Raw genomic sequence first — 12111 nt, 5'->3', positions numbered from 1 at the left:
GTCAATGGTTACTTGGTTACTGGTTATTTGGTTAGTGGCTATTTGGTTACTGGTTAGCTGGTTACTGTTTAGTTGGTTACTGGTTGGTTGTTTACTGGGTTTGTTGTTTCCTGGTTAGTTGGTTGCTGGTTAGTTGGTTGCTGGTTAGCAATTTTCTGATTAGTTGGTTACTGGTCAGTTGGTTACTGGTTAGCAGGTTAATGGTTAGTATGTTAATGGCTAGTTGTTTTCTGTTTATTTGGATAATGGTTCGTTGGTTACTGGTTAGTTGCTTTGTGGTTATTTGGTTACTGGATGTTTGGTTACTGGTTTGTTGGTTACTTGTTAGTTTGTTACTGGTTAGGTGCTTACTCGATTTGTTAGTTATTGGATAGCTGGTTACTGGTAAGCTGGTTACTGGTGAGTTGGTTTCTGGTTAGTTGGTTCCTGGTTAGTCGATTAGTTAGTTAGATGGTTAGGGGGTTATTTGGTAGGGTGGTTAGGGTTATGTGGTTAGGGTTATGTGGTTAGGGTTATGTGGTTAGCGTTAGTTGGTTAGTTAGTGGGTTGCGGTTAGGGTTATGGGGTTAGGCTTAGTTGTTTAGTTGGTTAGTTGATTAGTTGTTTTGTTGCTTAAATGGTTATTTGGCTATTATATTATGTGGTTATGGGGTTGTGGTTAGGGTTATGGGGATAGGGTTGGGGGTTAGCGTTAGTTGGTAAATTGGTTAGTTGGTTAGATTAATAACTGTTTATGAGGTTTGTGGTTTGTGTTTAGGGTTAGTGGTAAAGTTTGTGGGTTAGGTTTAGTTGTCTATTTGGTTAGTTGTCTATTTGGTTAGTTTGTTAGTTTTTAGGTGGTTAGTTTGTTAGGTGGTTATGTGGTTTGGTGTTTGGGGTTAGGCTTAAAGGCTTAGGGTTAGGGGTAGGTGTAGTTGGATGATTGGTTATTTGGTTAGTTGGTTATGTGGTTGGGGTTAGGGTTATGGGGTTACTGTTATGGCATTAGGGTGACTTTGTAAGTTGATTATTTGGTTATTTGGTTAGGTGATTATTTGGTTAGGTGATTATTTGGTTAGGTGATTAGGGGGTTAGGGGTTTGGGGTTAGGGTTAGTTGGTTAGTTGTTTAGTTTGTTAGTTGCTTAGTTGGTTGATTAGTTGATTAGGTGGTTATGGGTTTTGCGTAAGGGTTATGTGGTTAGTTTTAGTTGGTTAGTTGATTAGTGGGTTAGGGGGTTGGGTTTAGGGTTGCGGCCAGGGTTGTGGATTATGGTTAGTTGGCTGGTTGGTTAGTTTGTTAGTTGGTTATTTTGTTAGCTGGTTAGTGGTTTATGGTTATGGGGTTAGGGTTAGTTGGTTAAGTGGTTAGTATTTTGGTTATAGGGTTAGACGGTTGGGGTTATGGTTAGGGGTCAGGGTTGGGGGTTAGTGTTAGTTGGTTAGTTTGTTAGTTCGTTAGTTGGTTACAAGCAATTTATCATTACATAGTGTTTATCTTTAACAAATGCTTTTCCAGCAACTAATGAAATTATTGTATGGTTTCTTTTTATTTCAGTGTATTTATATGTATTGCATTGTGCTTATATCTGTATAACAGCTTTGATTTATAGATTTTCATGTTTTCGGTCAGCCCTGCATCTATGATCTCAATCCTCTTATATCGTGATATATTTTCTGTTTGTGTTTTTTTGTATTAGATGTTTCACTGTTTTTGCATCTATGTTTATGAGCATGCATGTTTGGTGATTTTCTCTATGTTGAGTTTTTTTGGTGTTTTGATATGAGGACAATGATGTAGCTTCATAGAAATTTTTTCAATGACTCTTCTGTTTCTATTATGTGAAACAGCTTAAGGATTTTCACCTCTTCTTTGAATTTCTGTTAAAGTTCTTCATTAAAGCTAATTAGACCTGTGATTTTCTTGGTTTGTAGGTTTTTTACGGCTCCTGATATTTCCTGACTGCTTCTCAGTCCATTTTCATTGTTCCCCTCGTCTTATTGATTATTGGTATATGTTATTTTTCTACAGGTCCATTTCTTTTACATTGTCCAATTTTGTGTCATATGCCTTTCCAGCAAGATCAAATTATTTCATGGTCTCCTTAGAGTCTGTTATTTCCCCCATTTCATTAATTATCTAGTTAGTTTCCATGTTCTCTTACTGTGCCTGTTTATTAAATTGGATACCCTCTTGTCAATCTTGTTTTTCCTCGATTAACCAGCTCTGTGGTTCGTTGATTTCTTTGTATTTTCTGTGTTTAAATTTTGTTAGTTTCACTCCTTCAGTTGATGAGATTCCTTTTTTTCAAGCTCTTTTAGCAGTGCTGTTAAGTGTTTAATGTGAGCTTCTTCTATTTTTGTTATGTGTGCACTTAGTACGATGAACTAACCTCTTAGAGCTGCTTTCATTTTGTTTATGTTGTGTCTTTATTTTAGTTGAATTCCGTGAAGACTTTATTTTTTTTTTAATTCTTCCTAGAACAACGGGTGGTCTACTGTTCGGTTTCCATAAGTTTGTCGGTATCCTGGTATTAGAACTGTTGTTGTATTCTAACTTTGATCCATGGTGATCTGATAAGGCTCATGTGGTGGCAAAAATTCCTTTAGATTTTAGGGATTTATTTACGTATTTCTTCATTTGCTGATTATGTTTGCAAAAGTCTGTGTGTATGACTGTAGGCTAGAAGAGGGCGCCAGAGATGATTACCGTAGGTTGTGCGCCACCTTGTGGTTGTGGGAATTTAAGTCAGGTCCTTCGGAAAAGCAGTCAATGGCTCTTAACCTGAGCCATCTCAGTATTCCCCCCCTCCCTTTAGTCATTTTCTAGACAGGGTTTCTCTGTTGCTTTTGGTTCCTGTTCGGTGACTAGCTCTTGTATACCAGCCCTGTCACGAATTCGCAGAGATCCACCGGGCTCGGCCAAAAACTTTTTTTTGTCTGTTAAGTTTACTTTGTTACCAGGTATGGGGTCAATATATAATAAGGTGCCGTGAGATGCTCAGGAGGTATATTCTTCGAAATTGCTGTTAGTTTTCTGTCTGGTTGTTTTGTCTATTGTTGAGAGAGGAGTGCTGCGGTGTCTCCTACTATTAGTGTGTTCTGAGACATACTCTGATATCTTGTAATATTTTTTTTTTTATTTTCCTGAAATTTATATTTGGTATTGATATTTCATTCTGATGAAAGATTCATGCTATGAGTATGAACTGTCCATCTTATTCTCTTATGCATGCTTTAAGTTTAAGGTAATTCTTGTTAGATATTAATAATTATGGTGGTTTTTAAAATATGATCTATTAGGTGTTCCGTATGTGCTTGTACCTCATTAGGAATATCCTTCCTCATGTTTGGAAAGACTTTTATTTTTATCGATCTATTTTCTTGGTCTTGTAGCTGTATTTCTTCTCCTTTTACCTTTATTGTTATTTTTGTTCTTTTCGTGTTGTCCCAGATTTCTTGGATTTCTATCTTTAAGAATTTGTTCTGTTTGCTGTTTTCTTTCATCAGTGTGTATATTTCCTCTAATATATTCGATTTCTGAGATTCTTCTATCTCTTCTATTCTACTGTTTATACTTGTCTCTGGATCCATTGTTTTTTTGCCGATATTGTATGTATCCAGCCATTCCTTTATTATTTTTAAAGATTTCCTCCATTTCAGTTTTCAAGTCTTGTACTCTTTCCATTTCCGGTTTTATTCCTTTTTCTTGTTTTCTTTTTCTAAGGTATCTTTGAGTGATTTTTCATTTCTTAATTTTTTGAGATTCTTCTCATCCATTTTTTAAAATTTTTTTCTCATTGTTCGATGTTCCCTATCTCTTTTAAAAAATTACCTTTAATGTACATTTCTTTTTTATCCTTTTTATTAGCGTTTTCAGATTCTCTGTAGAGAGCCGCGTGGAGTCACACCTGATGTCTGTGTGTAGTCTTATGCGGAGTTGCACCAGATGGTGCTGGCTCCCGCCTTCAGTGATCATGAAAGCGAGTGCTCTCTGTGATAATCAACTCCTAATATCAGCTAGTCCTGACTTATGCTATTATCGCGCAATGATTGTACCCTGCTTGCATAATGCGTGGAGCTAAGGGTAGTGCCCACCTGTCAATCTGTGTTTGGTTTTCCAAGTCCTACTCAAGTGCGGGGAGAGGTTTGCCCAGAGAGAGCAAGAGACACAGTGACCGCATTGTGTCCTGAATTTTCTGCATCAGGAAAAGCTTCTGGTGTTGCGTCCTTCTTGCTGTTGTATGTTTGCTGAATTCTCATGCTATTAAGCTCTCTTTCAGATTGTCGGAGGGAGTTTTACACGCATGTACATCTGTGCTAAGTCTTGGCTGGTGTTACGGTCTTTGCTGTGGCAACCTGTGTAATTTTTTTCTTGGTCTTCCCTTTCTTAGTTATTTTATCTCTTGATTCTCTTGTATCCACTCCACCATGGAGTATTTGATGGTCCACAGCACCATGCAGGTTCATCTGAATCCTTGTACTCTATCTGTGATGGGGTAGGTAGAGAAATTTATTAGCCAGAGAGAAGCACCTCTGAATGGTCAGAAAACTTAGCTGATTTTTGGGTGCCTGATTTCTGTTTGCTGCTTTCACTCATGTTTAAGGTCATATCAGAGTCCTCTCTGTGTGGTGTTAATTCCGTTGTTTAGTGAGAAATCTCTTTCAGATATTAACTTTGCTGTGTGATAGTCATTTGGGAAATAGAAGTTAATCCTGACAGAGAGAAGGTGTATTAAGAGAAAAACAATGTAGTTATGCTGGAGAGAGATGCAGGAAATTCACAATGTAGTCCACAGCCTTGTTATAGTATACATTAATTTTGATGTGTTCATTTATGATGACTTAGTCAGACATATGCTTAAGCAAATTGCCAATCACTGTTACAAATAATATGGTTTCTGTGTTGTTTCCTAGGTATCAGCATCCGTGAACAAACAAGCAGCTTCCCTACCACATCCATACAGTCATCAGAGAAGGTAAGGCATCTTTCTTTTGTGACAGTCCAAGGACCGCTCTACTATATTTCCATTGAACAAGGTGTCCATTCAAAGCTAGTAGCTTCCTTAACACCAAGTAAAAGCAGTACAGTCAAATTCCGGTGACACTGCCAGTGGCCCCTTATTTTGCCTCAGACATACCATTTTCAACCACATTCTGATTGCCTAGTTTCCTTCCTCAAGATTGTGGTTTTCAGCCATTTGTGATTCCTACATTAATTGATCTGTTTATTTTTGTGTTTAATTTTAACTTTGGTTATTTGACTTTATAATTTGCCCTTTTTATGTCTAATTTCTTGAGTAGTTTATATTTTTGGTATATCTATGTAATTGAGTTTTGTGCCTGTTGATTGATATGCATCTTTTTTCATTTTTCTAAATGTTGAATTCCAGTTATGCTGGCACCATTTGTTGAAGATGCTTTCTTTGTTTGGTTGGCTAATTTTACCTTCTTTGTAAAAGATGAGCTGTTCATCAGTGTTGATTATTATGTGTGTTTTGGATTTTATTCTAGTAGTCAAGTCTCTGTTTTTATACCATTACCAAGCTGTTTCCATTACTGTCTCTCTGTGATGGAGGTTGATGGATTGTCATGCCTATGGAAGTTCCTTTCCTTTACAGGATTGTGTCTGCTACCTTCTGTTTTTTTATTATTGATGAAGGTGATTGTTTTTATCTAAACTGATATTAATAATTTATTGATATTTTGATGTGGGTTACAATTATATAGATTGCTTTTGGTATGATTACCATTCATATCATGTTAATCCTCTGTTCAAGAACATTGGGTGATCTTTCCATTTCCTGCTGTATTCATCAGTGTTTTTCTACAAAAGCTTTATGTTAATTTCACAGATGTCTTTAACTATAGTTAGTTTTATCGGTTATCATTTATTGCTTTCTGGTCCCTGGGTATTGGTTTCATTTAAGTGAGGACACTGGATGAAGTTTATGAATAACTGCATAAGATTGATTTCTTATGAACTTGTAAACACACTAAAAAGCATTGCTTCAACTTTGAAACCCCCCTTGACTCACATACATGTTCATGAGAAACTTTTGACTCTCTTTGCAAGAGACAATACCTCAATAAAAATGAAATGAAGTACATAGAAACCAGGCTAAAAGAATGCAGAAGCAAAGTCCTCCTTTATAACTGGTAGAGTGTGAAGAACTGAGCTCACAAGCCAATTCTTTATCCATTGTATAGATTCTCACATAACATTTTAGGATTGTGCATAGTTAGCTTTCGTCTATTCTTGGTTTCCCAAGCAATTGTTTTCTAACTTCATTTCATCTGTCCCAGGAGTTGCCTTAATTCTGGACCATTGCTTGTGTCTCCACAATTTCATACTTTTCTAAAAATTAGTTTTAACCATAAAGTATGTTAACATTTTGTCTTGTTTGAATATAAGACATACGTCACCATGTATATTAAAAGCATGATTATAATAAACATATCACCGGGGTATGGCTATTACTTTGTGAGAAACTCTAATCCTGTCAATTTGTCGGCAAAAATATGTTCAATGTTAGAGCCATCTGACTCAGGAAATGATTTAGCAAAAGTTTTGTATCTTCATGTAAGTGATCATTGAAAGAGGCATTGCCCAAAAGATAACCTAGAATAACCTTCCATTCCTGCAAAGAATCATTTTAAGAGATATCATTACTTCCGAAAGTGTTTAAATTATAATCATAATGTGAAGTAATTATTTCTTGCAATAATGCAAATTTATTTACAAACCTACTCGCAGTTTGCTAAAGTACATCAATCTGTGTATGAGGTCGAGCATATGTTTAAGCTTGCTGAATCCATTTCATGAGAATCTTTATGACATTGCTCTAGAAAATGTTCGTCTGCAAGGATGTATGTAAAGCAGTAACAGCCATATAGGCCGTAGCAGCAACAGCAATAAGGTTAAGAATTACAGCTATTGCTGAACCTAACATGAACTTTATTTTTTCAAATATCTTATTGAAGAGTGATACAACAATATCAGCTATAGAGTCTGGAGGCAAATAATGACTTAGGTTTATAGGCAGCCAAATATATGTGCGTTTCTGTTTAATCATAAGTGATTTTCAGTATTAAACATAACAGATGAATTAATTCATGATTACAATTTACTATATCAACTAGTTTCATTAGTGAAATTGATTCTTCCAAATAAAAATACATATGTTAGTGACACATAATCATTAGAAGCGGATACATCTGTTCCTGTTTTAAGTAATGACCCATTAAAAACATGACCAGGTTTAATAAGGCAGCTATGACTTTTCAAATATGCGTCTGTAATGCAGTAGGGACTGTGAATAAGGCATTGCGATCATCACTGAATCTTCCATAGCCCCATGCCAGAACACTGCTTCCATTTATCTTTTCATTCTCTGTTAGATTCATCCTGGTAATATAAACCAGATCACAGAGTTAATATACCATTAAGAACAAGTGTTAATAGATTCACCAGTTATTCTTTAATATTTTCCATATTTCCCCAAACGAGTTTTCCCTATAAATGACTGATATTTTAAGCTATAATACGTAAAATCTGGACATACAGATGAAGGCGCAAGTCATAAACAATCCAACACCAGTGGTACTTATTTAAAGGGTAATAAACTTACAGATCATTGTCCCTGACAACAGCCCTTTGCCTATTTAGGAAGAAGTCTGGTTTCCTGAACCAGAGCAGGAAGTAAAGAGAGCAAGGTGGGAAGTAGCCGCTTTTTAAAAGGGAAATAGACCAAGCCCCCATGGGCTGGTATCTCAGTGGCTATTGACTGGAGGAGCAGAAGTACCCCCCACAACACCTCCCCCTTTTGTTTAAGTAAGAGAGTTCTACACATACCATGAAGTTATATACAATAAGTTCAAATATCCTATTTTAACTAGCTTAGGTCTTATATAATTATTAGCTTGGCTAAGTCATGAGTCAAATTAACTACATTTATATAGTCTTCAACCCCATCGAAGATTTGAGAAGGGAAATAATGCTACCTGAGTAATTATTAAGTGCAATCAAACAACTTCGAAAACATGCAACAAATTACAGAGACAACTAGCTATCTGTACAGTCACCCAAGGTCACGTTTGCAGCGTATAAGCAACCAACTTTGGCTAAGGCCTAAATTAACTGACATACCATATTGAAAGTCAAGAAACTTCTCAAAACTATCTTACCCTGTCTTTGCAGGATATGACAGTTCTGTTTTTTCCATTCACAGAGACTCTGTATTTCTGTCAGTGGTTGATGTATGGGCATTTCTTTACCCAAAGGCAACTTCATCAAAGAAGAAAGGCTCTAGGTAGAGTGTCTTTGGTGTTCAACATTCTCACGGTGTTGCCAGGAGCAATTGTTTTTCACTGCCACAAAACTCTGAGGTAGATTAAAGGACATTTTCATTATCTCTTTGAAGATGTTGAACATTATCTATCGATACTGAGTATAATCTCTATGTATCTGAAGAACCTGATTAGTCAAATTATAAATGACAAGCTTAGAATACTATTGATCTATATAATTCTCAATACCTATCTAACTTAAGGAGTAAGACAATACACAACTGTGAAACAAACGAGGACAATGACCTCCAAATATAAGCAATGTACAAATATACATTGCATTGTGGTAAATTTAAATCAATATACAAGCAATATGTAAGTATCTTAATCAGAGGTAGAAATGTACAATGCAATATGTTAATTATATACAATATATATGTATAAATACAATATATGTCAATGCATAAAAAATGTTTTTAAACTGAGGTAGAAACATGCATGCATACAATAGTCAATATAATTTCACTTTGTGTAAATATATAATAATCGGTACCAAAACATTTGTCTCAAAACAATAACTCACATGTACAAACAAGTACCAAACAATTATCCCTTTTTTAATGATCCCTGAGCTTATAAAATCACTTCCCCAGCCCTCAGCCATATACCAATTATAATCAAACCATAAATGATGTCCCTAAACCCAAGTTCAAATTTTACTGGGAGAGGGCACGTCATCCTCTAGAGTTACTTCCAGCTGTCATGTTGGTGACGTTCTTTCATGGTGAACCTGTGAAAGTAAAATGATCATTAAATTTCAAGATCAATGTCTTTTAATGTTGCAAATAGCCTCTGAGTATTTGGTGCAGGTCTGGCCAGAGTGTTGTATAAGATGTGCACCATTTCAGCTACGCAAGTTGGGATTGTCTTGTGCAGCTGGTCCCCAAAACAGGTCTTGTCGTAGTGCTTTCAGTATCATGACGTCGTGTCAACCAGGAGTAGTCCATGTTTTGGGTCCCCATCTTCTTCCTGGAAACTTTAAATGTCACTTCAGGAAAAACTCATTGTTCACTGTGAAAAACTTAAACATTAATCATACAGACATATACACACACACGTATATATATTCAATGAAAGGCATGATACATATATTTAATGAAAAGTATGATATATTTGAAGAAAAGCAAGGATGTTTTCTAAACTCATATTTTTTTCTGTCCCCTATCATGGCTCTTGACATGAGACAGAAACTCCAGAAACTCTTGGTTTTTCTCTTACCAACATACTTGTAATTGGAGAGGGACTGAGCCAGAATCCAACTTCAAAACCAGCTCTATAAATTTATAAATATGATTTAGTATATTTTAATCACACAACTTATTCAGTTTTCTTGATAGTTCCTATTGGGCAAGTATTTTTCCATCTGTCAGTATCCAAACATCCATGATCCCTTGAATTTTTCAAAGATGAGTTTTTTCCATTAAAGATGAGAACATAACCCTGCTCCCATTATATGTGTTTTTCTTAACACCTGAATGAATATCATCATTGTGGATGAGTTGTCATTTCTCCTTTCCAAGAGGTTTCTCCTCTTCAAATTGAACCTTTATTAATTTTGATGGTATCCACAATTTTTCTTCTGTTGAAACAAGAGCAAAACCCCTTCCCCAACGTAGGACATCTACTGGCTTCCATTGAGAGGTCAGCACATCTTTGAAATAAATTGGTGAATTTAGTTTAGCATACTTTTCCATTATCCAATGTCTTTCTGCTGCTGTCTTCATTAGCATTAATAAAATTCAAGGTCAATAAACATTATGTAATAGATTTCTGTGGGTATTTTTGGTCCCTTTCTGTTTGTTATGCATATCCTTTATAGTACCCTTTGATCTTTCTATGACTGTGGGATTATGTGGTATACCTGTAATGTGTTTTATATTATAACCAGCAAAAAAGCGTTTCATTTTCTGAGGTACATGTGCTGGACCATTGTATGTCTTTATTTGTGCAGGTATTCCCATGATGTCCATAACTTCCAATAGATGTGTGATTACTGAATCACCCTTTTTTGAGCTCAGGATAGTAGCCCATTGACAACCTGTATATGTGTCTATGGTGTGTTGTCCATATTTTAATTCACCAAATTCCATAAAGTGGTACACATCCATCTGCCAGAATTCATTTCTCTTAGTACCCTTTGGGTTATTCCCTGTAGGCAACGGTGTTTGATTATAGAAAGAACAAGTAGGACAACTCTTTATAATGTCGTTAGCTTGTTGCCTTGTAGTAGAAAATTCTTTCTTTAGGTCTTTACTATTGACATGGTGCTTCTTATGAAATTCTGTGGCCTGCAACACGCTTCCAATCAATAATTGATCAATCTCAGCGTTGCCTTTTCATAGAGGACCAGGCAGACCTGTATGGGATGGGATGCTTGTTATGTACATCGGATAAAGCCTGTTCCTGATTATGTCTTGTGCATGGATAAACAATGAAGTCAACTCTGTGTCATCTGGTATAAGTCCAGCGGTTTCAATGTGCAAGAAAACTCTTTCTTCATATTATGAATCTGTAACTATATTAAGAGGTACTTTAAAATCCCTTAGCACCATAAGAATGGCATATAATTCTGCCTTCTGGACAGAATTATAAGTGCTTTGTTCCACCTTACTCAATTCATCTGACTTATAACCTGCTTTCCCTGATTTATTTGCATCTGTATAGAACGTACGTGCTCCAGTTATTGGAGCATCGCGTAGAATTCTAGGAAGAATCCAAGAGGTTCTCTTTATGAGGTTAAGTCTACCACTTTTGGGATAGTTGCTATTAATTTCTCCCAAAAAATTACCACAAGCTCTTTGCCATGGTAATTGTCTTCCCATAACTTTTTTATTTCTTCAGTGGTAAAAGGCACTATAATTTCTGCTCGGTCTATACCTGCTAGTTGACGAAGTCTCAGATTACCTTTTATAAGTAATTAGAATTTTTCAACATAAGTTTTTTATTTTTTTACTTGGTTTATTATGTATGAATATCCACTCTAAAATAATATCTTCCCTCTGCATTAGAATCCCTGTATGATAAATTCTGGAAGGCAATATGACTAGGATGCAGCTAAGATTTGGCTTCACCCTATGCACATGTGCCTCCTGTAATTTTTCCTCAATCACTGTCAGTTCCTTTTCTGCTTCAGCTGTCAGTTTTCTTGGACTATTCAAATCTTTACCAACATCTAAGGTTTTGTTTAAATGAACTATTAGATCAGGTGTTATACCAACAGCTAGTCGTAGACTGGAAATGTCTCCTAACTATCTTTGGAATTCATTAAGAGTCTTTAACCGGTCTCTCCTAGTTTGTGCCTTTTGGGTTTTAATTTTCTCTAACCCTATTCTGTAACCTAGGTAATTAATAGAATTTCCTCTTTGAAACTTTTCAGGGGCAATTTGTAATCCTCACCTAGGCAAGACTTTCTTTACTTCTTCAAACATCCTTTCTAAAGTATCTTTATTTGAATCAGATAACAAGATATCATCCATGTTATGATAAATTATGGACATTGGGAATTGTTTACGAATTATTTCCAACCGCCTACTTGCAAAATATTGTCACAATGTTGGACTATTGAGCAGACCCTGTGGGAGGACAGTCCATTGATATCTCCTATTAGGCTGAAAATTCTTATAAGTATGCATTGTGAAGGCAAATTTTACTCTATCCTTTTCCTGTAACGGTATGGTTACATAACAATCTTTCAAATAAATAACTATAAGATGCCATTCTGTTCGTTGTAGAGAAGGCAAAGGAATTCCAGATTGTTATGGGCCCATAGGTTGAATTTCCTTGTT

Source organism: Chionomys nivalis, chromosome 16 (genome assembly GCF_950005125.1).
Source record: "Chionomys nivalis chromosome 16, mChiNiv1.1, whole genome shotgun sequence".
In the NCBI taxonomy this organism is placed as follows: Eukaryota; Metazoa; Chordata; class Mammalia; order Rodentia; family Cricetidae; genus Chionomys; species Chionomys nivalis.
Note: the sequence above shows the minus strand (reverse complement) of the source record.